Source organism: Agelaius phoeniceus, chromosome 14, assembly GCF_051311805.1.
Source record: "Agelaius phoeniceus isolate bAgePho1 chromosome 14, bAgePho1.hap1, whole genome shotgun sequence".
In the NCBI taxonomy this organism is placed as follows: domain Eukaryota; kingdom Metazoa; phylum Chordata; class Aves; order Passeriformes; family Icteridae; genus Agelaius; species Agelaius phoeniceus.
Window position 1 is genome coordinate 8317872 of NC_135278.1, and position 17439 is coordinate 8335310.

The 17439-nt window shown below is 39.8% G+C and overlaps 1 protein-coding gene across 3 annotated transcripts in view; it reads left to right on the forward strand.

Annotated features, from left to right (window-relative positions):
- The window catches only part of MAMLD1 (mastermind like domain containing 1), a 244035-nt gene that overhangs the window by 112812 nt on the left and 113784 nt on the right, over positions 1 to 17439 (forward strand). For 2 of the 3 annotated variants that reach the window (XM_077186220.1, XM_077186221.1), the window contains one exon: positions 4846 to 4922. The gene's annotated coding sequence lies outside the window, so the exon portion shown is untranslated. The remainder of the gene's footprint in view (positions 1 to 4845; positions 4923 to 17439) is intronic. The other variant, XM_077186219.1, reaches the window with a different exon arrangement.

Here is a 17439-nt window from a genome sequence, read left to right on the forward strand (position 1 = left end):
TTGCTGTGGCTGGAGGCTACTCTTGATAGTTATTTGGAATAAAATTTTGTTCATCCCCTTAACAAAGAGATAGTTGGTTCCATTCAGTACTTCCATGAACTTCAGACAGTGTTTATATAGTGTGCATTCAAAACATGCCAGATATTTCTTACCATTGTGTATTTTCTCTGACCATGAGCTGGGCTTCTCTTTTATCAGAGGGCTTCTGTTTACCTGGCATCTCTTTTTGTTCTTTTGGATCTTTCTCTGCACAATCATTCCCTACACTGCCTGAGCAAATATGATTGTGAAGAGGAAGAACTGCAGAATTTCCCTGCAATGGTTTCTTCAGCTTTTCTTCCAAAGACTTGCTCCTGTCTCACACCTGAGGTTGATACTCCCTTCTCCACTTCCCTGGCTCCAGCATGTGGACATTGCTATGGAGCATGAGCAAATCACTGTGGATGATTTCCATTTATATCTCATGTCTCAGTATACCTCCTCATTGGGACTTCTCTCCTCTCTTGTGCATCCCATGACCCATTTCTTCCTGGTTTCACATTGCTACTGGAGCAATCTCTGCCAGGTAGGAACAAATTCAAGGGACCCTTTAAAGTAGAAAGTTACTTAACCCAAGAAATTTCACCTTCCAGGAGAGACCTTCACTGATGAATAAATCTCTTAAAATTGGTCTCTACTACCAAGACTTTGCCGGGGAAGTCAAACCAATGAAAGCTTCTTGATGAGCATTGAGTACTGTGTATAAAAACTGCCTGTATTGCTAACCAGACTTCTCTAATTATATAAAGCATCCTGCAGAAGATTTCTTTTGCTGCTATAAATTGTGCCAGCTCAGGTGATTTCCTTTCTAAGCTATTTTGGCAAAATGCTTCCTATGCAATGCTTTGTAGGCTAAAAGGATCCCTTATGGAGGATTTTTTTGGACCAGGTGAATTTTTCTATTGGCCTGATATGAATATCTATGAAAATCTAACTTGGGTCATACCAAAGCCTTTGGCTTAGCTGCAGGAGTGGGAACACAAGAGAAGGAAAGCAAGAGACACTTCTATGACAGCCAAAAAAGCCCCTGAAAGATCTCAGTATGCCCAATCCCAATACTTAGCTAAGTAGCTGAGTACATCCACTGTCACCAGAGGATGTGAGCATTGACAGTATGTGTCCTTCCTCTGCTGGGTGTTGAAGTCATCATGGACAAGACATATTTGGTATTTTCTTATGCTTATGCAGGCCATTGAAAATGCTGGGCCAGTGTACAGATTAATGCCAGTGCACCTCTGAACACCAGCTGACAGCCTAGCCCATAATGCACTAAATGCTATTTATTATTTTATTTTGTTTGCTAGAGTGACAATGGAAATGACAGTGATACACAGGTCAATTCAATCCTGCTGACATAGCCTTAAGGGGCTTTATGTTGGGGTTTTTTCCCCTTCTCCCAAGAGAACCTCCCTTACAGTTTTATATTTGGTAAGGTTTATTAAATAAACTCAGCATATTAGCAGTCTCATAAGCTTGTTATTTTTTGTATCTCTTTATTTCTTTAGCTTTATTAATCATCAAGTTGCTAACATGAAAAACACACTGTAAGAATAAATAATCATTATTATCAAAGTGCTTTCATAAAATGATCTGTAGGATTAAATCCTTATTAAAACAGCATTATTGGTCATGATAATTATTATTATTACATATTAATTAGTCGTACCAAGATAGTGCAGCTTTCAGAATTATCTTTACCAAAGTCAGTTAAATACAAAGGTTTCAAATTGCAATAGATTTAGTGGTTCAGAACATAGTACTGGCATTATAGATAATATTATTTATTCAGTTCAGTACTTGCAAAGAGCTGATGATGTGCTCAGTGCTGTGCACAGCAGAATTTGCTGTCTGAAACATATACTTTAAGAAAGGGAAATGATATAGTTGCATTAGAGTACAAGGTTTTTTTTTTTTTCTGAAATCTGGGAGTTTAGTGTTGTTTATGGCTCTGCTGCTTCCTGTGTCTGTTAAATTTCGTGCTTTGTCATTTATTTAATCTTTCTCTGGCTCAGTGTATTGATGTGCATAAAGAACATTCCATTAATTAATCTGAGTACAGCATTTTAAATTTTAGGTACCATATAAGAGTGGAGCATTTTTTCCCATACCTGAGAAGAAGCTGCAGCTGGCATGGATTGCCATGTCTGTAAACTCTTCATAGATGTGGTGCCTGCTAGGTTAATGTAACTGTGAGGTGATGTGATGGGCAGATTGTGTACAGCACACTTCCCTCTTTTTCTTTTATCTGAAGCGATGCTATTACTCCTGCCCTTTGATGGAGTAACCTAGCCAACTTCAAGAGACATGGGATAAGAAAAGACTGACAAATGAAATATTGTTATGGCAGGTGTTGCAAGATGGTACTGTTATATAAAGTCATGCTTTTTTTTTCCCCCCACCTTGTTATGTGAGCAAACATTCAGTCTTGGGAAGACACAATGTGTTTGTAAATTTTCTTTTGCAAGGTCTTGGATAGAGAAAGTCAAATAATTCATTTTGTTGCCTCAGCGTGTGGATGGAGTTGTTCTGGAGACAGATACCCTGCAACAGACAGGCATTAGTACTTGGCTAAATTCCTGAGCAGAGCCATTGCCCTCCTGCTGCCATCTTTTCTCCAGGTCTAATTTTGCTTGTTGCCTTCTCCCTTTATGTCATGCCTCAAATTTAGCATCCCAGGCCCTTCAGGGGCAGGACTCTGTGTGAGATACAGAAATCCACCTTAGGCACTAATTCTGCCTGCAAAGCTGGACCAGGCGGGGAAGTTAAAAATGCCAGCCCCGGGAGCCACCATGTTGAAAAGGGAACTGGTGGGTGAGACAGGAGCAGATGCCCCAGGGAAGGGCAGCTCTCTGAGTGCATAGGTGAAACCTGGGATTCTGAAATTTCTCTTGAAGGTTTATGCTCAAAGGAAGCTAACACTTCTCTACCAAACAGAGTGAGGAAGAAATTTTTTTTTTTTTTTTTGGCTAATTGGACATCTTCTAGGAAATGGAAAGCTAAATGTCCCTCTGCTAAATCTGGCATATAGAATTAAATTTAGGTCTCAGAAGGGCTCTGCCCACTAGGATTTTTGAGTGCTGTGGGCTGTCTTAGCCTCTTCCAGTGTCACTGCCACAATTTGTGTTTTATGCAGTGGTTGAATTACTTAATTAGATGTCCCAACTTTGTCACTTGCCATGTGAGCGATATACCCATTGTTTTATAGGATATTCCTGTCACAGCCTTTTCTGAATGTTTTGGAAGAGTCTGACACTCTAAAGATGGAAGAGATCCATCCAAGAGAGGAACAGTGGGGTTTAAAATGTGCATCACCCAGGCCACAGGCACGTACCCCAACTCCTACAATCAAGGTTTAGTACATGTTTAAAGATATTGACTAAACTGGTCCCTGCTGGTTAGTAAATAGTCTGTGGTGCTCAGTAACCTGGTCTAGATTCTTGCCATTAATTTGCCACGGGGGGCTTAACCTATTATGGACATAATGGCTCTTCCTTTAAAAGCATCAAACTCCTCTTGCACTCAGTGTCGTTTTGGGGTATGCAAGGAATGCACGAGCAGGCTGCTGAGAGCAGCAGCCAGTCATTTGAGCAGGCTGAACTTTTTGCTTGGCTGCCCTATTTAAAATGGGTACCAGTGGAGCAATAGATTGGCATCTGATGTTAGGAAAAAAAACCCTACACTCTTAAGTGAAACAGTAGCAAAGTGATTTTTTTGTAAATCTCTGGAATTAATAATTACAGCTATTTGAGAAGAAAAACAGTATCATTCATACTGAAATATATTCTCTTCCTTCCCACAGGGGAAGCCTGTGTAGGTGTGGAGCTGCAGTCTGGGAAATTAAAAAATGCAAATTAAAAAATGCAAATGTAAAAGAGAGGCATTGCTTGCTGCAGTGCTCTAAGGGTTTTCTTGAATAGCAGCAAATTAAAGAAATGCTATGTAATCAAAGTTTATATCAAGCCTATGAAAGAAAAGCAGCATTATCTCTAAATATAGTGATACTACTCTGCTCCTGATCCTTTGTATTGTGTACATATTACCAGTAAATTACAAAGCTACTGTATTATGGGTTTCAACAAGTCCTTGAAGAAAATGCACATTACCCTTTTATATGCCACTTTATTCTATTGTATTAAAACATAATGATTAGGAAGGAAAAGGTACTTGGGCTACTTATTTTTTTCAGCTCAGTTCATTCAGGTTTCTTCACTCCATTTCCCTTTGCTGTCAGTACCAACAAGTGCTTCCCAACTGGAGCTTTTTGCTGCCAGTGGTAATCCAGGTCAATCAGATAAACTGCACTGATTGTATAGAAGTTTAGATAGTAGATTGTTCTGTCTTCCACATCCCTTCTCAATTTATCTGTATATAACACTCTCCACCTGCTTTTCTCAGTTTCACATCAACTTCATTTGTGGTCTGTTTGCAACATTTCCCACAAAAGGCCAACCCAGCCCATCTAGGGGATAAATGCACATGCAAATATTATCTGTTCAGTGTTTCAAGATAAGCACAGTGCAGTGAGAAGGAAGGTAAGCAACATGGCCACTTAGGAACTTCCCAGCACAGGGGTGCAGAATGGCAATATCCAAATGGATTAACAGCACAGAGAGTGGGCAATGTGGCTGAGGAGGAGAGAGAATCAGGCAAATGGTGCATCCTAGCAACATTCAGGTAACCTGTGGTCTCCAAGGCAATATGTAACTGATTTTGAGAGGGATGAGATCATTGCCAAGTAAAATGAAAAATAAGCTGTGATAGAAACTCATATTTATTTGATTGGTAATTACAATCTACTTTCTCCAGCAGAACTCAGGATATGTTGGTCATGACTAAGAACAGAGGGCCAGCCATTAACCACATAGCTGGGAGTTTCACCAAAGGTAAGGAAACTCTCTTTAGGTTTTGCTTCCTCTGTTTGAAAGAACTTGTATTGCTTTGTGCTGTGATGATTGCACCAGTTTTGTTATTTTTGTGATTCTTGGTCAGCAAACTCAGTGGAGCCAGAGATTTGCCCGTTACAGTTTCTGGGCTCCTGCAGAGATTGAGTGGAAAGTAAAACAGAAATGGAAGGTTGTGGAGTCTTCTTTCCTCAAATGTTACAGGGGATGTTTGCAACCACAGCAAGGTGCAGAGCCTGGAAGTTGTGGAAAGTAGAGCAGATTTGTCTAAAAGCAACACAGGCTTTACACAAATGCTTTACACAAATGCTCGTGACCAGAACATTCAGATTCTTTTGGCTGAAAATGTGCCTGCAGTCTGAGCTGTACACAGAATGCAGCTCTGGATTTGGCAGATTGAGCAAATGAAGACTTCAGCAGAATCTCTAGGTACTTGAAGAAACTAGGCCAAGAACAGCAAGGTAGATAGCCGCTGAATAAAATATTTTTTAGATCCTGATTTTAATTAAAATTAAGCATAACTACCCCATTGTGGCACTACTACAGTTTACAACTCTTTCTTCATTTATTTAATGAATCAAAGCAGATAAATCAGTGTTGCAAATAGTGCTTGCAAAGTCTCCTAGATTAAGAGACAAAATTCAGATAACCTTCACCAAATACATTAATAAAACCAGAATTAGCAAATTACCTCAAATACCTCTATAGATGAAAAATACTGAAGGGATTTGAATACTGCTCTTAACAATAGTTGTAAAAAGCATATTTTTAAATTTAATACTGTAAAATAGGATATGCTGCTTACTGTTCATACTCATTAGACAGGAGGTATTTGAATAAGATATCATGCAATGGAAAAAAGATGGCATTTTCAGAGCTGTTATGACTGTGTGATGTGGTGAGATGAGCAAAGATTCCTCCTGGGCATCTTCTTGAGATACTTCTTATATTTCAATAACTTTCCCTTTCTCTTGGTCTGTCAAAGAGGGAATTAAAACAGAACTGCACTGGCAGTGCAAAACACTCACAGGTAGACTGTAAAAGTCACTTATGATGTGACCTTTACTAGCTCAGGAGATGAACTCCTCCAATCCCAGCCGATCACTGCAAAGGACAGTCACCAGCACTGTTTCTTTACTCACTTACTGGATCTTGGCAGACATTAGTACCTAGTCTAGCTCTGCTCCCAGAGGGGCAGTTTAGTACAGGAGTACTTAAGTGTTTCCATGATTAGCATTCCAAATACTCCATGGTACCACATATGAAACACAGGTCTACCTCTCCTTTGACATTTCAGTCCTAAATTGAGATGGCCACTCAAATTTTACATTCTCTGCAGTGTGCATTTAGCAGCCCTGAACCTTTTCCAAATAGTCTGGCTTTAGCTGCTTAGAAGAATCCATTACTCTCAAATTCAAATACCATCATAAAAGCTGCTGTAACACCAGGGGTCCTCAAAAGGTCTTTGCCCAATTCACCTAACATTATCAAAGTGCTTGTAACTGGACATTTATGCTACATTCCTTATTTTAGTCTATTTTTAATGTAACTAGCATTGACAAAAGATGGTGATTTTCTCAAGGTCTTAAAAGAATCTCATATATCTTTACTATTGAGTCTTCTATTCCTTACACTCATCCCTTACTCCTGACAGCTAGAGTCAAATTCTGCTACCAGTAGTTACTGGTTTTATGGGTGTCAGTATTAGCTGTTCTGAAGCCTCTAAAATGGCTAAAGAACTTACTGAAGTCATTATCATTTCTATGGCAAAACAAGTCGAGTTGTCAGGCTCGTCCTTTTCAAACCAACTAAATCATACCTTCCTGCCCTGACATCACTGGAATTACCCATCTGTTTCCTGTATTTTAGTGCCTTGTTGATTTGAGAAGTGCCTCACTCATGTTTCTAACTAAAAGTGATGTGCTGAAGCACATCTGCAGGCATTGAAGCAAGCTTGCAGCACCTATTCAGTGAATGGATTGAAGGACTTTTGCCTCTAAAGCTATTAATCTTGTACCTTCCAAGCAGAGAAATCAATAACATTTTGGAAAGTCAAATTGTTCATAACGGAACTGTGGGTGGTGTCAGTGCAGAAAAAGCTCATAGTTACTGGAAAACACAGAGGAATATTTTATTTATTTGATATTGGGTGGTATCAGAAACGTTGAAAATATCTCTCGAAAGAAACAAACAAGGAAATTTTTGTAAAAGCCTTGTTGGCCAGAGAAGGGGAGAAACAGATCTAAAACCATAAGAAGCAGGGCTGTAAGAAGTAATAATCAAATGCACATAGTAGCTAGAGCTGGACTACAGTGCATAACCTTTTCCTTCAAATGTGGATTGAAATCTTTCCAAATATCAATTAATCCCTAATCTACCATGCATTTCCTAGTTGCTTCCTGTGCATTATTAATGGACTGGTCACCCTGAGATGAAGGTAGGAAGTAAAAGCAATTAAATTCCTCTCCCACCCCTGCAGATACAATTGACCTAGAGGATTCAGCTACAAGTAAAAATTAAAAAGCTCCAAAAAAGAATAAGCATGGCTTTCTTGCTTGAGCCAGACTGTATAGTCTAAAAAGCTGCATGCAAGAGCAACAGTAAGCTCCCTTTATATAAAATATCAAATTCTATGATTTGGGGCTGATCAAGGAAAAAAAGCAGGTGCCCAGTCTCTGGTGTTTTTTCCTAGTGGTGTCCTGTAGCTGAATGAAAACTTTAAACCACAACTCCAGACACTGATTCCTTTCTCAGTGTAGAAAAGAAAAGCCCATCTGTCTCCTGGGAAGTATTGATTCCATTTGAATTCAGAGAAACAATTTTAACTTCATGCTTTTGTGGAGGGTGATGGCCACAGAGTTCAGGAAGGCTTCTGACTGTGTAATACAGTTAACTCTGGCCTGAGAGGGATACAGTCATCCTAGCCTGCAATTCCCAAACGGATCAGTCAGCAGTGGTAACAAGGAGAGCTCTGTGGCTGCTGTTTGCACTCAAACCTTAAAGGTTTGTGTTTGTTTCCACAGTGTTGGAATGCTGAGGTGAAAGCCTGTCCCTTTTGCTCTGTTCAGCATCACTGGAGATAACATACTAGGCCAAAATAGGTGTGTTTCCAAATCACCCCAATTATCTTTCTGTTCAGAAAAAAAGTCTCCTAGCTCAGCCAAGATTATGTTACCAAATCTGGGGTGCATGGAGAGCTGCCTGGTAAGGGAAGAAGGAGGAAAACACTGACAGTGCCTACACAGGGAAGAAAGGGGAAGGGCTGTCAGGTGGTTGTATTAATGCACAGGTCACTCTGGATGTCTGTGAGTGAGATCCTGGGCTGTGCCCACCCTGTGTGTCACCACAAGTACTCCTCACTGTTGGTTCCCTGCCATTAGGATACACATAGTGTACCACACATAGAACACACAGTGGGTGAACCAGTTCTGGCTCTTCTTGCCATGCAATCCTGCTGCAGCCAGGAGAGCCCAGTGACAGAAACCAGGGTGGGCTCGTGCTGAGAGGGGGACCTGGGCTGACAGAGGAGCCCGGCTGAGAGTGACTGGAATGGGAAACAGGAGGGATTCATTCTGCACTGTAATGAAGAATGGCTTTGGAAACAGGAGGTGCAGAAAGGTGGGCTATTGGCTGAGACTGAAGTGCCCATAAAGCAACAGGCAGGATGCAAATTGGTATTGTCATAAAATACTCAAACAAAATTATATCAAGTATTAAAAACTCTGCATACATGCCAACAAGAGCTGAGTAAAGCCACAGAACACAAGCTTTATTCTGTGCCTTTTAATGAGACCATTGTGCCCATTCTTCACAACAACATAAATTAAGGAGAGACCATCCACTTAGATTTTTAATTTCCATGTTTGTCAAACTGAGTTTCTAAAGTGGTTTTTTTTCTATTTTTCTTTTAAAAAGACAAAAAATATGGAGATCACAGTATATTCTAATCACTTGTCAAAATCCCTTTTTTTAAATCAAAGCTGTTGAATTTTCAAGAATCCTTTTTATGCATATAAATTACTGTGTTTCACTCTTCTATGATTTAAAACTGATTTTATTAATATTAGCAAAAATGCCGTCACAGACAGACTAAACTCTTGTGCCTTAACTCAAATCCCAGCTAATTATGGCTCAGCTGTAAAGTTATAAACCCTTGAAAAACAAGGTTTATAAGAGAAGTATTGACACAGTCTTAACTATAGCCATGTGAATGGATCCACTGTAATATTGTTTGGAAATAGTGTTCTAAAAGGGAATCTTTTATGAAAAGAGATGCCAGCTGTTCACTTTGGAAACATTTATTTCATTGGCTCGTGATAAAATTGGCTGCAAAAGATATTATTCTGAAGCACAGAAACTTCTTAATTTCATTATGACCTGAAGTCACTGAGAAAGACAGGATGCCTAAGAGCAGTGAAAAAGGATTGCCACTGTTAGTGTTTCTTATATTGCTTTTCAACAAATATACACATTTTTGTAGAATAATTCATGCTGGACAGGCCCTCAGAAGGTCATCAAATAACTCCTGCTCAGAGCAGAAGGAAACAACAATATATTATTTTTATTTCATTTTTTGCAACAAATATTTTGTTTTTATTAAAAACAAAAATCCACTTGCTTTGCTTTGAGGGAGCAGAAGTCTACAAGCATGGATAGAACCCTCTGCCCACCCCATCCATGCTCCACAGCCCAGGATTGCATAGGAATAGGTGGATGGTGGCTGTAACCACAAGAACCCAAAACCCAAAAAGATAAGTAAGAAAAAAATAATTAAAGAAACAGAGAGGAATGTGTCCTGTTGATTGGCTGATGATCTGCCATGTGGATTGTGAGTCAAGAAGGTTGCTGGGTTTGGGGGCGAGATCCAGCATCTGAGAGTTGGCAGGGCAGATGCCACAGCTGAAAATGCTGCTCCACTGATACCATTCTGCAGAGAACCTAACAGGAAAAAGCTGTCTACCCTAATAATGAGATCTGGCAGGAGGCTCCTGTACATCACATGGAGCTTGTTCACCTCACAGGAGAGGTATGGAGAGCTGGATCTCTGTCTGTGCCCAGGGACACCTGGCTGTGAAGTCCTGAAACCATATCCTATATATTCTGTATTATATTATATATATTTTTTATTCTAGCATATTTTAATGGTGCAAAAACTCTTGGAAAGGCAGAGGAGGAAAGAACTCTTGTTTCCTTGGGTTATTTTTCTGTAATGTCCAAGCAGTGCTAAGACCCAGGTCTGTGTGTGTTCATTCCTTATTGCTACATCTCTTTGTCCTTGAATAGTGCTGATGAACTTCTTGTACTGGCCAGTGTCTGCTGCTATTATTGACTGCAGTCTCCATCCTCTGCCATGTCATTGAACTCCCATCACCATTGGCTTCATTAGCAATTATTGTTTTGGTGAAAAAAATCCTATACCACGTATTATGGGATGACCTGAGGCCATTATGGAACTGAACGTTCCCATAAGGATAATCTAGCCACAATATATCAAAGTGCTGAGAAAATATCCTTTGTCTCAGGTCATGTAACCAATGTGGCTGTTAAATGTTTTAAAAGCAGTTATATAACTGGCATTTAAAATGTTTTATTGAAAACCCTTAATGCTACTGTAACTAAAATGACCTTTAGTAGAGTAACACACATCACATCTTAAAATGGGATTTGATTAAAAATATCATATGTTATAATGTGCTCATGGCTCTACATGTACCATCCTGTCATACCAACCACAGAGGCAGATGTACTTGCTTTGGCTCTTCAATGTCTTCAGCTTAAATTTATAACCTAGTTACTTTACAAGGAATGATTATTATAAGCTTTTAAACATTCCTTGCAATATCTGACATATGAGCACTTTATTATTGGTATTTTTTTATGAACAGGTGGTATTTTTTAAGGCAGATGTTCCCAAACAGAGAGCATTTGATCTAGGGAGAGTTGGCTGATCAGAGGCTTCTCACTGGCTTCTCTTTCTTTCCATGCTATGATTAGATCTTTCTGAGAAACAAAAAATGCATCCATTAATCTATACTGTCATAGAAGAAACCACAAAACTGCAAAAAGTAGAAAGGTGATTTTACATGGTAATGCAAAGCAAGGCAGCCATGATTTTTTTTCTTCTCTTAAAAGATTGCCCTTACTAAAAGCAATTTCAAAAGCCCAATAGAGAAATGTACACTTGAAAAAATATTAAATGTCGTGTTACAAGTCATATACTGCTGATGTCTGGAGTTTTGAACACAAAACCATCTGAATAGTAAGAGTGGAAATGTTTTTGAACCCAAGATAACAAAGCTAGAAGTAGAACAGATACACAAGTGGGGGGGAAAAAAACCCAAACAAAACAGATTCCCTGAATGACAACTGAAATGAGAGATACTTTTTAAAAATGGAGAAATGCTCTTGCTGAGACTATCTAGCCCACTGAGAAACACAATTCTTTTTTCACTTTCAAGTACTCTGAAGAGGGCTAGGTGGAAAAAAAAACCTTACTCCAACAGATGAGAGCAGAAGATCTTTTCATCTTTCTATTTACTTTCCTGTCTAGTGGCTTTTTCCCTACCACCTCACAAGCACCAGTCATTCCAAACATTATCCTCACTATTTTACAGGTAGGAAGTTGAGTCATAAAGGAGTAAAGCAGTATCCAAGATCACCAAGAAGGCCTGTGAGAGATAGAAATCAGAAGCTGAACAGAAATCAGAGTCTGTAACACATGCTTTTATCACATAAATATTCTTCCCACCCCAAATTTCACTCCCAGTGCCTGTGCAAGTATCTCACTCATATTAAACTGATATGTGCAGAATGGACAAGACTGGTTGTACATAGGAGCAGGATTCAGGAATCCAGAGGATGAATTTGTTGCCAAGGTGTTCATAAGCAAACTGAACAAATATGTGGCCAAAATAGACATAAAGCTTTGAAAAATAGACACAGAAATACTGGGGGAAAGTTTATCAGAAGTGTTAAATAAGGGACAGGATTGAAATTTGAAGTGAATAAAACAGACTTGGTAACTTCCCTGTATCTGTTCATGCTTTTGGAAAGTCACCTCTAACCCCATGAATTTAAAAGCTACAGCTACAAGCTTTTAAATACCTTGGTGCAATTCTAATAATTGATCAGTTAAAGCAGTAATTTGGCAACAGCTGTGGCAAGTAAGGGAGGGTCCTGCAGGGACATGAAGCTTCTGAGGTTTCCTGGGTGTGCTGAGAAAGAGGTGAGAGGAAAGGCTGAATAAGAAGGAGCACTGGGGGAGCCAGGAACTACAATGAGGAGACCTGGGAGCATGAGATGAGTAAGAAATCCCAGCTAAAGAAGTGATGTACTGACAGAGCTTGAGAAATGATATTTCAGGTATGAAATTTGTTTCTTTGTGGCTGGTATTTTTGACTGTGAAAATTGTAGAGGTTGGCTGGGTGAGTCAGAATTGGTGCTGTTGTTGTCAGAGATGCTGTACAAAGAATGGGGTTGATTTCTGGAGCCATGGGAGGGAGGTGCCTTAGGAGAATATTTTTGAGTTGAAGAAAGTCAAGAATCCTGTTAAATGTGTTTAAACAAAAGCACAGAGAAGGCTCTAATCTTGTTTGCAATTTCACAAAACCCCTGAAAGTTGAAACCAGCCAAGTGCTGGAAAGAGGGAAGTTTGAGGGGGTTGAAAATAACTCCAGTTGTGAGGATCATACGGAATAGTCAGATCAGCATTTGTGCTCAGTCAGCCCAGGACTTGTCTGCCAGACAGTTTGATTTTTGCAAAGAGAGAACAATGGAATCGCGCATGCAAAAAATGATACTTTCTGGAGGGGAATGCTTCTTGACCAAAAGGAAAAAGGGAACATAGGCTAAACTGATGTTTAAAATTTCAAAATGTGAGCAAGAAAAAAATAGGAAAAAATAGAGAAATGGAACAAGCATAAATAATAATAAACTCCAAAGGTGCTGGATAAAGTAGGCATGATGGTGGCAGCTCCTGTGTGCTATGGGCCACGGTGGAGATACCAGTGAGCTTATAGTGTGTTACTTATTTTGGTACTTTTGCAATGAGTAGAAACAAAAAAAATGTTTTAAGAAATGTCACTATGAAGCTGGGAAATCAGTAGGTTTCTCATGGAATTTCTTCTAAAGGGGAAGCATGAAATAACCCTAAGAACAGTAAATCCCAGTAAATGTTTATACACTAAACTTGACTCTGATGAGCAGCTCAGTCCCCCTCTGCTACAGGGCCCTGGAGCAGAGCTGGCAATTAATCTCCAATTGCTTGGGTGGGAGCAGTTCACAGCTCAGGGGGCTCTGTGGATTATAAATCTGGCAAGCAAAATGGGAACTCAGAGAACTGGTAATGAGGGAAGTGCCAATAGTTAAAGCTATAATCACCAGAACTGCAGGGCAGATAGTCGACACCTATATGGCAATTTTCAATTCAATAACTAAAGCTAACGGAGTTGCCTAACAACACCACTGAGCTGCGATTACAACTGGCAGCATTATGTAACTGTGACAACCAGACAAAGTGAAAAAAAAAAAAAAAGAGAGAAATGCATGTATATTTCCAGTCCTAGTTACTGAGGGAGGCTGGGGGATGGAGCCCCATATTTGAAAGCTGCAGAGGGAACATACTACAACCCATTTTGGATACTCCTCATCAATACTCTGTGGATCTGCAGACACACACAAAGAAAAGGATTAGACAAAGGCACTCTTTTTTTATCCTTACCATGAAAATGGCACCAGAACCATATTTTTTCCACTGATTGAATAATGCAGTCCAAGTATTCCTAAAGAACCTGGAGGCATGGCTAGCTTCAGCTCTAGCCACCAGTATGGAATTTTGCACTGCAATGTTCTCATGTTCAAATTTACCATAGCAACCTCCACATCACGTTTAATACACAGAGACATCCCTCCTCTTTCCTGTTTAAAGAGCCCTTGTTAAGTGGTTTTGCTGTATTTTAGATGCCAAGATGTCGGTAAGATTGATGGAAGGGTGCACAATCAAACTTGCAAGGAGAGCCTAGCATCTAGCTCATTATGTAAGAGAATTAGCAAGGCAGTTCTTTTGACATGACAGTCCATTATGGCGGCTGTCAATCATACCTTAACATATGCTTTTTTTGTCCTCTTTGGTGATTTTTTTTTTTAAAAAAAAAAAAGTTGTTTCATTCCTGTTCCTCAATAAGGCAGCATGTAGATGCTTTTTGTGTGTGCACAGTAGCTGTTGCAGATCTAGATGGGCAGTGCTTTCTCCACATAATTGCTGGGTAACAGATAATTATGCACGCATGTGTAATCCTGACTGGTATGGCTCTTTGTCCCAGTTATATGTGCACAGAGGCTTCAGTCTGCTGTGGCTTCTCATCCACCTCATAGTGATTTTTTGGTCCTCTCATATGAGATAGTGAGGCTTAGGGATTTTGGTGTAGAAAGTCTAGGTTTGCTTCCTGAGGAAAATGCACCTAGTTAGTTATATTTACTATATTTAGTTATATTTACTCATTCCCCCTACAGGAGAGAAGAGAAAATCTTGCTCTAAGACTTGTGCTAAAATGATATCAGACATTGATACCATAATAATATGTGCCACTTTTCATAAAAGGACTTCCATGTAATGAATTTAGCCTGGAAGATGATTCAGTACTACAGTAGTCAGCAAGTGAAGAAGTAGATGCATGGGATATCTCAAGTTTGACTCCAGTTCATACCCTTCCTCAAGTCTTCTATAAATGAGCCATTGCCTATTAGAAAAGAACAGGGATGGAAAGGAAACAACTGCTTAAAAGGCTTTTTACTTCTCTGAAAGAACATCTAAGAGGGGGAGGGAGCACCATAAGGATAGATTACCTCTGAAAAAGAAAGAAGTTCATCTGTACAATCTCATCTTGACTGGTGTGCTCATTTGAGAGGGCTGGTTACTGGCAGTAATGCATGCTAGGAACCCATGGAAGTTAACACATATCAAACAACAGTGCATTTGCAAACACAGAATATGTATTACAATAGAATCATCTTTTCTTAATATTTAAAAAAAATCATATATGTTAGAAGGCAGCTCTTGTAAATTATAGTTTCATCTGCTTTGATTCACACATGTATATCAAGCAGTACAGTTGAGACTAGGAGAACACTTTACTGCTTTGGGCTCACTCATGGGAGGAAACAGAGTTAAGTTGGAAAAAGAAGCTTCATTACTGGACATCTATCTTTCTGCCACTTGTTCTTTCTGAATATCTCTCTTTTCTAACCCCTGTAAAGTCCATGTTCTTATCTTCTGGAACAACACAAAGGTAACTGCTAACACAAAGCTGCACCAGTGGAAAAGAGGCAACACATCTTTCCTAGCAAAGATGAACTTCCAGAAGGAGATTAGTTCACTGGGAAAAACAAGGTTCAACCCAGTAAAAATGCCTTACCTTGGTTACAACTTTTATTGGGGTGAGGAGGAAGGTGGGATTGCATCTTAAAAGCCTAGTGGGAATACAAGGGTTTGGGAAGGTTTCTTCCCAAAGTAAATGCTTTCAGAAAAGTCCTTTAAAATATCCTCTAGTTTCCCTTCTCTTAGTTTTTCTGGAAAGAAGCTGTGTGCTTCTATGCTGTTACCTACAATCCTAGGTAGGACTGGGGCATCCATATAAATGCAGATACATTACCCCCTCTGCCCCAAAGATCACACAGATTAAGGCTTGTGTCCTGCAAATTGCTGGCTGAGGCAAATACTCTTGCTTGCATACAGTGGCAATGATTTCAAGGGGGTCCTCCAGAGCCAGGGCTCAAGAGACCTCCCAGCAGGACAGGTCTTGGACATTTGGTGTTGTAAGCATTGGCCTTAGTCTTTCTGCACAAATGGATCAAGCATCATTGACTTCATTGGTACTGCTCAGATGTGCAGTGGTGTGCAGATGTTTGCTTCTGACCTTTTAACATTCTTTTCCATTAAAAATCAATAAATGATGCCCTGAAATACCAAGCAGGATGCACATCATTCCAGCTGATTGCAGCTTAGGTGTTTTTCCTTTCTGTGCTATCATTTCATAGTCCTTAATAACTGTTCCTTTTTTTTTTTTCCTTGAGGGAGAGAATATATTCACAACCTGTTAACTTCAAGGATGCTTCATTCTACTATTTCAGCTATTAGGTGACTCTTCCCCTGGTCTGATCTGCAATGAAATCAATGGAAAGTGTTCTATTAAATTCATTTGGCTTCAGATCAGATGCTGCCATTGAAAACTCTCATATAGGCAGCCTGGTCTTTGTGATATCTACCATAATGGCACAGTGTGGTCCCAATCCTGCAGTCTGACTCTGGGAAAATCCCCATTGACTTCAATAAGAGCTCTCTTAAACTAAAGATTTCACAATCAGGTAATGAGAAGCAATGAGCATACACTGCCCTCTCTATTAGATCCTGTAGTCAGACTACTTCTGATGGGCTTCTATAAAGTGATTTTCTCTGGCAATCTGTGCTTGCAGCAGCACCTGCTCTGTTAGTCTCTCAATTCTTCTCTTAACAAAACAGCTTGACTCCGCAGGTGAAAGATTCTGAAATGTTTTAATTAACTAGCTTGAGCACCATTTGATTTCTATCTCCCTGGATGTTTCAGAAATTGCAAACTGCTTGGTTTTGTGACTGCCATCAAACAAGATTTGAACATATGAAACAGGCTGCTAAAAGAGGAAAAGGTGCTGAGTTTATAATGTAAAGTTTATATCAGGCCACTGTAAACAGTGTGTGTACACAGCTTGTTATCACTGGGAGATTTGACTAACAATGTTTCTCAGGCTGCAGGAGTAGTTCTAGAAACCATGGGCCAAATCTTCTAGCTCTGATTTAGTTAAAATTCCTATTGGTCTCAAATCTTTTGAGTTGAGGCTTATCTTGAGTTTTAGGGAATGAAATAAAAGATCAATGGGAAGAGGAAAAAAAAAGCACCTAGAGTTTTTTAAACTATTCATTTTTCAGGTTACACAGGAATATGCATTTTGGTAGGCTGCTATTGTACAGAAGCACTTGGAGCTCTGGGTCTTACGATTAAATAATTACTGCAGTGTTCTGGCCACATTAGCATAGCTCAGTTCAGTAGGTCAAAGCTGTGCACCTACCCACCTCTAAGAGAGGGATCAAAGGAGGGCAGTGCCAGGAATCCTTGGGAGCCATCCCACACCTCGGGCTGCCACACCCGCCCCAGCCGCTCCCGGCAGCTGCAGATAAGGGCTCGGTGTCTGCCTGCAGTGGGGCAGCTTCTTCTGAAGGCCTCACAATGGACCTGTCTTTAGCAGGGGCACAATCAAGCAGGAGTAACTATTACACCTTATTTGCATGTATCAGCCTGAGTTACTTGCTTACAGGATTTGATATCAGGCTTCTGAAAAAATTGGGGAAAAATAGGTGTGTGAAAGGAAGGAAAGCCATCAGATGTCTGTCGTGGCCAGTGGGAACTTTTTTTAGTTCTGCCAAAATGATGAAAATATACCTTTACTAAAAAGATAAAAGCTAAAATTC